The sequence below is a fragment of the Prionailurus viverrinus genome, chromosome F2 (genome assembly GCF_022837055.1).
Source record: "Prionailurus viverrinus isolate Anna chromosome F2, UM_Priviv_1.0, whole genome shotgun sequence".
NCBI classification, from domain to species: Eukaryota; Metazoa; Chordata; class Mammalia; order Carnivora; family Felidae; genus Prionailurus; species Prionailurus viverrinus.
Window position 1 is genome coordinate 16,200,590 of NC_062578.1, and position 11,017 is coordinate 16,211,606.

Sequence of the window (11,017 nt, forward strand, 5' to 3'; positions counted from 1 at the left end):
TGGGTGAGCACCAGATGAAGTAGTTGGCTTGTATTTGAGGCCATCTTGTATAAAAAAACTTATCTTTAAACACTAGAATCACACCCTGCACAGTGAGAAGCTCACACTGTAAGGCAGAGAATCTATGACCAATTGAGGGAGCTATAGATTAACATCTCCCTTTTAACACTCAGTCTAGGGGAATACTCGAGAGAAATGGTAGGCAGAAGTGACTGCATGACTTAAATTCTCATTATTCTCTATTATTCCTCTCTGGCCCAGCACTCCAGTTGGAGTCATAAAATTTGAATGTATGGGACTCCCCTATGTTCATGAAGATTCTGATAATGAAATAAAGGTGTTGAAATGGTGGCTCATATCCCACTCCTGGTACCAATTTCTGTTATTGATCGGCTCAGAATAAGAAACATCCTAGGTAAACTTAAAGGAGAAAGATTTAAGATATATCAGCATCAATAATGGCACTAGTACTTTGATATTTTTATCTCTGTTTATGTCAGGGCTTGTTAGCTCCAAAAAATCCAAGCTGAAACTTGACTGGGTCATTTCATCACCATCCATCATCTCTGACCCTCGAAAAGTCATGGCCATGGCTGAGTCAAAACCATGGCAAAATAAAAAAAAGAAGAAGAAGAAAGAAAGGAAAAGAAAAGAAAAGAAAAAGAAAAAGAAAAAGAAAAAGAAAAAGAAAAAGAAAAAGAAAAAGAAAAAGAAAAAACCATGGCAAAATGAAAACACTCCTATTCCACATAGACAAAGCTGCCTTGGGCTACTTTCCTCTAACAAAGGCAACTTACAGGCTGTCACTTTAAGGCTCCATCCTTATTTAGTACAAATACCAAATACCAAGCACTTCCAAATGATCACAAAGATTATTTGAAGGCATTATTCACTTTTCATGGTAAGTTCACATGAAGTTGTTTTTAGAAAGACAATAAATCCTTGGTTAAAAAATTTTTAAAGATTCTTAAGTCCAAGTTTACTTACATTCCAAATAAAATTAAAATGCTACCTAAGCTGAGCCTCACACAAATCACGTGAAGATAGATATTAACCTTATTTTGCATATGAGAAACTGAAGAGCACAGTTAAGTCACACAGGTTTTAAGCTAGAGCTGGACCCTAAACCGAGATCTCCTGGTACTCTAAGAAGCTGAATTAGTAGGTTTCTTGATAGGTAAGTCAACAGCTAATGTTGGTGTAATCATAATGGGAACACGAAAAGAATATAAATTAATTACTTTACAATTATTTTAACTGTTGGATGTGTAAGTCCAAAATAGGATAAGGTAAAACAGTCTGTGACTGGAGCAGCCTCCAGCCTCAGGAAATGTAAATTTTACAGTTTCAACAATTCATATTACAGGGCTAGTGAAAATGAGGAATGCCATCTCTATCTTGCTAAAATAGGATAACGAAAGTTTAAAAGGTTCTTGTACCTAGTAACACTACCTTTCCCTTAGCATATTATTCACCTATGGTCAAGTGAACCAACTGAATTGTACCCTTTTCTTGTTTTTGTTTAAGGCAACTTGGGTTCATTAGAAAAATGGATGGCTTAAAATTTTCAAAATCAATGTAAAGAATTCAGTATACTTACTCATAAGTCATTATTCATTTGATTCAGTTTAATAAAACGTAATTGTTTCTTAAATTTAGTGCTTATGGGTGGAGATTGTTTAGACTGACCAATCCATCTTCCATTAGAACATCTGTCAATGATTAAAGAAACATCTCCCCATTAATGATGTAGGACTTCATTATCTTCCAATGGCTACCAGAATTTTGCTTTGAAAGTTAATGAACATATAACATAAAAAATCTTCTGCCCCAATTTGTTTTAAAATCTGAGCCCACTACTGATTCACACTAAAAAAAGTTGTGAAATATCTGATCTAAATTTACATATTTTATTAGTCAGCAAAATTATGGTATCATTGCTTGTATGCATTCAATATATTTATTATCTGTGTTTCTCTACTTGCAGTTTGGACAGAACAATTGTCAACCATTTGGGACTGTCCTGAGCACTGGAGGACATGTAGCATCTTTGGCTCCAGTACACTAAGTGCCAATAGTTCACTGCATTTCTATAACCAAAGCAGTGTGTGGGCACAATCCATGAATGTGTCCCCAGATGCTGTGAAAACACTACCTACCACTCCCTTCATCCCTTTCGAGAACCACTGTGACAGACATTATAGTAGACGTGGACAAATCTGGCAAAGAGCCAGTTCTTTGGAAAAGGTCTTTAGGAGACTAGATAGGTTCAATGCAAGCTTTAGCTTACTTTTGACTTGCTGACTTCTTTATTATTGAGCTGCATTTGATTCTCGAATAATACATCCATATGATATAATGAATAATGAACACTGTTTATTCTAGTAGATACTTGTGTTCATCTAAGCCAAAGAAGGGTTCTGAGTCAGAACTCTAAACTCAGGAATTGTACCCCTCTCTTCCTATCGTGGCTGCTACCTACCCCTAAGCACCACATAGGATTTGGTCCTCTTTTTAACCTGAAAGAATAAAATACAATGGAAAATCAAGTTATCTCTATTTATAAATTTCACATATCATCCAAGATTTTTCTTTAAAGCAATTCAGATTTATTAATATTATTGATTTTATAGAGCACATTTATGTATCAATTTCAGACTTACTTTTGTTATGCCTGTACATATCACAAAGATATTACACTACAGAGCCTTTGCACAATTATGTATATGAACTCCAAACCAGAAAGCCTTAACTGAATTAAGACCGCATGGAGGCAACTTTATTACGACGCATGTGAATCTGAAATCTAAAAAGTGGGTACAGAATCAATCTGCTTTCACACTTTTTCTTCAAAAATTCATCTGCCAAAAAAAAAGGGAAGGGAGGCAAAATTTCATTAAAAATTTTTCAAGTCTTCAAATCGAAACCACTCCTTAGCACACAGCCATAGAATCTGTTTTATATAAGCTTGTATCGAAAATAATCCAAAATATCCATTACATTTGTGTATTTGTTACAAATTGCCATGTACATTATAGATCCCTGTGTCTACATATGCACATAAACTGGCTATATTTACTGTAATAATGAGATTGCCTCTATAGAGTAAATGATACAATAAATGTTCAACTATTTTGAATGGTTGCTATTTCTATTTTATGGTCAGTGATATGTCTTCATTGTTTTGAAAATGTAGACAACTGAAATTAAGTTGTCAATACCATTCTTCTACAGTAAGCACTAATAGGTGTGTTATACATGAATACACCCTATGCATTTCTTTGAATCAGGGGAAGAAAAATAATAGCTATAACTTGCTAAAAAAAAAAGTCATAAAATACCTGCCATTCTTGCTTCTAGTTTTTGATTAATATTTTTAATTTGGAGAATTTAGAAATATATAGGAAATGTGTGATACCCATTAACCAAGACCCATAGACGAACATAATCCCATGTCTATATAATAATTGGAGTTGTAATTTATAACAGATACCAAATACAATGCAAGCTTGTTACAAGTATCAAAAGCTTCCTCATCCTAAAACATTTATGTTTTGAATAGTTGCTAGCTCTAAAATTTTTATATCCATTGTAAGTATTCATTTGTTTAAATTTAAGCTTTCTGTCCATCAGTGCCTTGAGAAATTTTTAAACTATATTCTTGACTTTTTAATATCTTTTTACTTTGATCATGGTCTAGATTGTAGATATCTGGAAAATCCAAATATTTTGGGGTATATGTGTTATTGAAATATTTCAGAACAGGTGATACTATTTGGAGCTAAAATAAATAAAATTTCAAGGTTAAGAAACTCCAAATCTATAAAGAATATTTGCCATCAAATAGGTGGCATGATGCTTGATGCTATTTAGGGAGGCCGGAGTACCCCGACAATTAAAACATGAAACACACAAGACGTAAGTGCAAGGGGAAAATGAGCACACTAAAAAACATAAAAAGCCACGTAACTAGTAAAATAGCAAAGATATTCAACTAACAACTAAAATTTTTGTATGTAAGCTTTCACTGTTGATTTCAGTGTGTGCAGTTTCTGAAACCAATTGGAGAAAGAGGGCTTTCCTAAACTGAGCAAAAGCTTAAGATAACAGCTCTCACAAGTTCTTCAGATCTTAAAAGTACAAGAATGAAGTCCTGATTGTCAGCCTTGAGTGCATATTAGCATTACTACAAAGTTGTTTAAACAAACAAACAAACAACTCCCCTCCCCCAAATAAATCCCCACCCATGCCCTAGCCCTATCCCCAGAGACTCTGGTTCAAGTGTTTGGAGTGGGGACACAAACAATGCTATTTATTACAAGCATGCAGGTGATCCTAATGTACCGACAGGGCTCAGACCCACTGAACTAGAGCAAAAATCAAATGAAAGGATGAGAGAAAGCTGATGGTGATCTTGGAGTCTGATCATCTGTCATGGAAATAAACTCATCCACGACAATACAAAAAATACAAGTGACTAGATTAATAAGACTGAGCACATTCTCATTCCGATTTAATTTTAAATAGACAAGAGAAAATCATTCCCCCTGCCTTTTTAATCCACGAGGAACGTAAGAAGAGTAATAGAAGAAATGTCTTAATGGGTCAGTCCAGTAAGCTTCATTCAGCTGTACAGAAGGACCCAGAGGGGTTCATCTATCAAAGGCCAGTCCTTCCACCCCCACTCTGGATTCTACTTGCTTCTGAATCTTTTCTACATTGAATGCTCTCTCTTCCATATCTCATCTCTCTCTTGAATCCACCCCACTAATATTTAAACATTTTAGACTCTCCTGTCTTAAACACACGTGACTGGATCCCTGACATCCTTGCCCATGAATGCATCAGCACAGCTCCTCAAAGCAGCTGCTAACAGTCCTGGGCATCCCCTCTCATAATGAAATCACCAAGTTCTTTGATACTGCCTAAAAAAGTCTCTCAAACAGGTCACCTCTCTCCATGCCTACTGCCACTTACCCAATTCCAAGCCACCATTGCCCCTGTACTGCAAGTATGGAAATAGCCTTGTAATCTGGTATTCTTAGATTCACTTTTCTCCTCCCAGGTCCCTTCTCCACATTGTAGCCGAAGTAAGCTCACTTTGGCAAATTACCAAACCCAAGCTTCAGTTTCGTCAAATGTAACGTCCTTCCCCCCCCCCCCCGCCCCCAGACTTTATAAGATTATTGTAAAGATCAAATGAATACTAGACAAAAGCAGTTGGCAACTGCAAGCCATAAATGGTAGCTATTATATTTATGAATGTACAAATACTTAATAGCAACTAAACTACTTACATCAGGATATGAAATATAATATTCAGGAACTAAATCAAAAGGCCTACAAAGTCTTGTTTAATCTTGCCCCCACCAACATTCCAGGCTCATCTTAGACTCCACACACCAGCCTTGTAAAGTTGTTTCCTTTGTCTGGAATGCTTTCCTTGCCCCACTTGGCCAACTAACTCCTGCTCATCATTCAAGTTCTGACTTAAACCTTAATTTCTCCAAGAAACCTACCCTGATTCCCCCACCTCCCTTCCCCACGAGTATCAGGTCTCCCAAACCTTCTGTACTACTTCCTGATACATCACATTTGTCATTATCTGTTCCATGCCCTTCCTTCCCACTAGCCTGTGTGCCTCATGAAGGATTATGTCTGTAATCCTTCTAACAAGCACCGTGACTGGGAGAATATAGGTTTTCAAATACTTAGTAACGGACTGTAATGACATAACTGGAAAACACCCGCAAGTGCTACAAGCTGTGGCTCCCTTCAGCAGGAGTGGGTGATTGCTGGCATTCACTTTGTCTCCTGAGCCTCACCAACCAGAAATACTACACCATGAAGAGTAAGGAACATACCTTCATTTTTTTATTTCTAACATAACTTTTTGAATATAAAAGTTAGATGTCTAACGTAACTTCTGTGGAGGTTAACAACAGCTCCTTGGCCTATTTTGCTATTACAATATTAGGAAATCATATACTGAAGAAAAAACACTGATCTGCTTTCCTATCCTGGATTATTACTAATAGCTTGGTGATCAGGGTCTTAATTTGGAATACATTTTAACTCATTACTTTACACCAGTTCACACTTGTTACTTACTATCCAGTCACAGGGTGAGAAGATTCCCATAGACTGTCATCTCTAAGAATTTTACTACATATTGCTTCCACAAGAAGTTAGTAAGACTAGTAGTCCCTGTGTCAAGCACTATAAATATCTTCCCATGTGTCTTTAAACATTGCTTTTTGTGCTTAAGCTAGTTTTCTACTGAATTTAACTTAAACTAGTTCTCCTATCTCAGTGGGAACAGAAACACTTGGTTTTGTTCCCACTAGATACACCTTGCTTTAATGCTACGGGTCACATGAATCTAATTTTCAAAAAACAGATTTTTGTTGCCTGGAGGAACGTGATAAATTAAAAAAATAAAATCAAAACTAAAAGTGTAGGTGCCTATGAAAATAGCTTGTTTTACAAACTTATTTATGTTTTTACATACAAATTTTCTTAAAACACTATAATTTTCCTCTGATATTCTGCACTGAGAAGTAATGATTCCTTTTTCCTTTGAAGTTTCTCTCTTAAAACTGAGTCCTGATTTCTGGCTCAACACTTTCACAGGATGCCTTAGGGTTTTCATCTACATTTGCTCTAACCCTATTATTTTATTCACTGGTAAGGTCGGTATGGCTGATTTTCCATGTATTTCCTCCCTTCTTCCATCTTCATTCATTTCATGCTATCATTTTTAACTCATTCGATGGTACTTTCTTACCGATCAGTCTTCTAATTCACTTATCTTAAGCTAAAATTCCCCTTTTTTTCTTACCAATCGCAAAAATCACTTTTTCCTCTGAAAGTATATTTTATATTGTCCAATTTTCTTCTACTGGATAACTCAAAATATTTGTTTGCACAGACTACACACTGAGTATTATGTGTTCTAATAAATGATCTTCCTACCTGAAATATTTAAACATGGAAAAAATGGGTACCTACACAACTTACATTTTAATATGAAACTCCTTATCAGCAGAGAACAGGTTAGAAAAGGGCTTTTGAGGGGCACCTGGGTGGCTCAGTCAGTTAAGTGTCCTGACTTATGCTCAGGTCATGATCTCACGGTTCATGAGTTCGAGCCCCATATTGGACTCTCTGCGTCAATACAAAGCCCGCTTTGGATCCTCTGTCCTCCTCTCTCTCTCTGCCTCTCCCCCAGTCATTCTCTCTCAAAAAACAAAAACAAAAACTTAAAACAGAAAAGGGCTTCTGGGCCCATTAAAGGGCTGGAAAGAACCTCAGCAAACAGGCTGGTCCCAAAGCCAGCAGTAATGAGGAGACTTGGCCTTCAGTTTGGGCTTAAGTAAGGGGCAGTGCAAAAGAGGAAGCCTGGGTTTTGAAAGCAATCTCTGCTGTCATAATATACAAAATGAACACATTTGGGAATGAAGAGACAAATGACACAATGAGTGGTCAAGTGTACAGGAGACATCCTAAATGCTGAAAGAATTTAAAGAACTGGGAGACAGAATGGCAAGGGTCAAAATGGACAAAGAGGGCTCCATGGAACAGCTGGTTCTAGAAAACTAGAAATCTGGTAAATTTAAGAAGAGAATGCAATCCAGATGAGGACAAATTCACAATGCACTGACTGAAGACTAAAAATGTAAAACTGAACTAAAAGCGTTGGGTCCATCAGAAGGGTAGGACCGGTTACAGAGAATCTTGAAAACAATAATTTGGTTTTGACACAATAAGTCACTAAAGATTTATAACCAGAAGAGTAGAAAATAAAAATATCTAACAGTTATTCAGGCAACTATTTGGTCACTAAGAAGGAAAATCCCAACCCTGATGCTCATCAATTGTATCTGACTCCACCGATCTATTTTCTCTTGTAAAATGACTATGAAACACCCTAGCTCACTGGACCACTGTGATGATCAAAGATAACACAAGTAAAGGACCCAGTGCTGACAGAGCCTGAAACACAGTAAGTGCTCAAGTAATGTTAAATGTTACTAACAAGGAGGTAGCAGTAATCTAGATGTGCAATAATTAAGATCCAGACAAGATCTGAACCAAAGTAACAAATACCCATCCCTTCAACATAGAAATACTACTGTAATCGCTCCACCACCACAACTCATTCGTAAACACTCCCCAAATGCTCGGCACACACAGCATTATGCTGTGTAGTGTGGCAAATACTAAAACATGAGACAGACTCCCTCCCCTTAAGGATCTTGATCTCAGTAGGAATATACTTTGGGAAAGTAATGGACCATAAAAGACAGATCCCAAATGAAAAGTGACATAGCAGTTAAGAGGAAGAAGGAGGGGCACCTGGGTGGCTCAATCTGTTAAGCATCTTTTATTTTTTAATTTTTTTTAATGGTTATTTTTGAGAGACAGAGTGCAAGCAGGGGAGGGGCAGAGAGAGAGGGAGACACAGAATCTGAAGCAGGCTTCAGGCTCTGAGCTGTTAACACAGAGCCTGATGAAGGGCTCAAACCCACGAACGAGATCATGACCTGAGCCGAAGTTGGACAAAGGATCTGACTCTTGATTTCAGCTCAGGTCATGATAGCATGGTTTGTGAGATTGAGCCCTGCATCCAGCTCTGCACTGACAGTGCAGAGCTTGCTTGGGATTCTCGCTCTCTCAAAATAAAAATAAATGAGCATTTTTTAAGAAGAGGAAGAAGGAATCGTGGGGTGAAAACTGTTCACAGGACGTGTATAAGAAATGTTGGGAAATACTGTTACAATGTGTGAACTGCAAATATTTTTATTAAAGAAATGGACAAATCTCTTTAGTATGTTAATGGCCTTCTATAAATCAGGTAAGAAAACTCAAATCTCCCCTCTCCTCTGCCAAAAATGAAAAAAGGACAGTTCACAGAAAAAATACTCAAACAGCTCTTATATATATAAAAAAGCTCTTATTCAGAAGATATCCCTTTTTTTAAGACCACAAAGGGCTAAATGTAGGATAATACACTTGGAGAGGCTGAAGAGAACAGAATTCTCATATCATTCTGATGAGAGAAGATACTAGAATAATCTCTAAGGAGGTAGGAACTATCAAAATTAAAGGCACTCTACAGGCTTTAATGTAGCAATTCTACATCTAGAAATCCACTCTACAGATACACTAAATACAGCACTATCTGTAATAGCAAAGGATTACAATCAAACCACTGGTTAAATAAATGGTGTAACATTAACACTGTGAAGCTGGGAAAACAGAAAGCTGCTTCACGCAAGGATATAGAATAATTTCTAAGATAATACTTCAAATGAAAAATCTAAGGTGCATGGCATTTTATTACATGTATGGGGAAAAAATGAAAAAGTTGGCAAATTTATAGAATATCCTTGATGGGCACACAGAATTAGTAACAATGGCTATCCCTGGTGAGAACTAGGTGACAGTGGTTCAAAGAGAATCACTTTTCACTGTATACCTATTTTGAACACTTAAAAAAATTTAAGTGTTGGGGCATCTGAGTTGCTCACTACGTTGAGCGTCCAACTTCAGCTCAGATCATGATCTCACAGTGGGAGTTCGAGCCCCATCCTGGATTCTGTGCTGACAGTTCAGAGCCCAGTGCCTTCCAATTCTGTGCCTCCCTCTCTCTCTGTCCCTCCATGGCTCATGCTCAGTCTCTCAAAAATAAATAAACATTAAAAAAAGTTTAAAGTGTTGGGGCGCCTGGGTGGCTCAGTCAGTTGAGCAACCAACTTCGGCTCGGGTCATGATCTCACAGTTCATGAGTTCAAGCCCCACATCGGGCTCGCCATTGTCAGCCTGGAGCCTGCTTGGGATCCTTAGTTTGCCCACCCCACCCAGAATAAATAAACAACAAAAAATTTTTAAATTAAAAAAATAAAACTTTAAAGTGTAGTAGTTCCTGGTTGGCTCAGTTGGTAGAACATGTAACTCCTTATCTCAGGGTCATGAGTTCAAGCCCTATGCTGGGCATAGAGCTTACTCACAAAAAAAAAAAAAGAGATGAAAATTCAAGTGTATACTTCTTACTAACTGAAAGGGATTAAAAGAAAACAAATGAGATAAATCAAAATGTTTAGTTATTGATATTATTTGTGTTGTAGGATGACAGAGGACTTGTTTTCTTTATGCATTTCTTTATGCATACTGAGCTTTTTCATAATAAAATATTTTAAAGGAGAGGATAGTATAAAGGAGGAAATTCCATGGGGCGCCTGGGTGGCTCAGTTGGGTAAGCATCCAACTCCTTTCGTTCAGGTCATGATCTCACAGTTCGTGAGTTTGAGCCCCACATAGGGCTCTGTGCTGACTAAGCCTGCTTGGGATTCTCTCTCTTGCTCTCTCTCTGTCCCTCCCCAGCTTGTGCTACCTCTGTCTCTCTCAAAATTAGTAAAAATTAAAAAAAAAAAAAAAAAAAAAGGAGGAAATTCCAGATAAGAAAGAATCTGAGCAAAGATCTAGAGGGTAGGATGAATACAAAATACTTAGGTTACAATAAATAGACAAGACTAACTAAAGCAGACTTTCTCTAACAGAATAACAACTATGCCTTACATATAGAAAAATCTGTAATAATGCTATAGAATGTATGAAAGACTAGGTTGGTAGCTAAATTCTCATGGCATTTTTGGTGCTAGCCAAGCAGTCTAAACGAAGCCATGGGCTTTTGTTGACATCACAGCAGAAAATGACAAAAATACTGTTAAGATTAATCTGATAGATTAGAATGTGGCTATTCTAGAAGTAGCCAATTTCTGGCCCAAACATGTTTTATGTAGAACAGGTAGTATTTTAGAGGTCTGGAACAGCCACAAAGTCCAGAAGCTCGGCATTATTAAAAGCCCACAATCCACATGACAAAAATAGTTTCCCTCTTTAGACAGACCAGCTGCTCTACATGTATTTTCCTTTGTTGTGGCCTAACCAGACTTATTTCTTTCATGTACCTAACTTTCCTAGTGTCCAGAGTTTCTGATTGCTAACAGACATC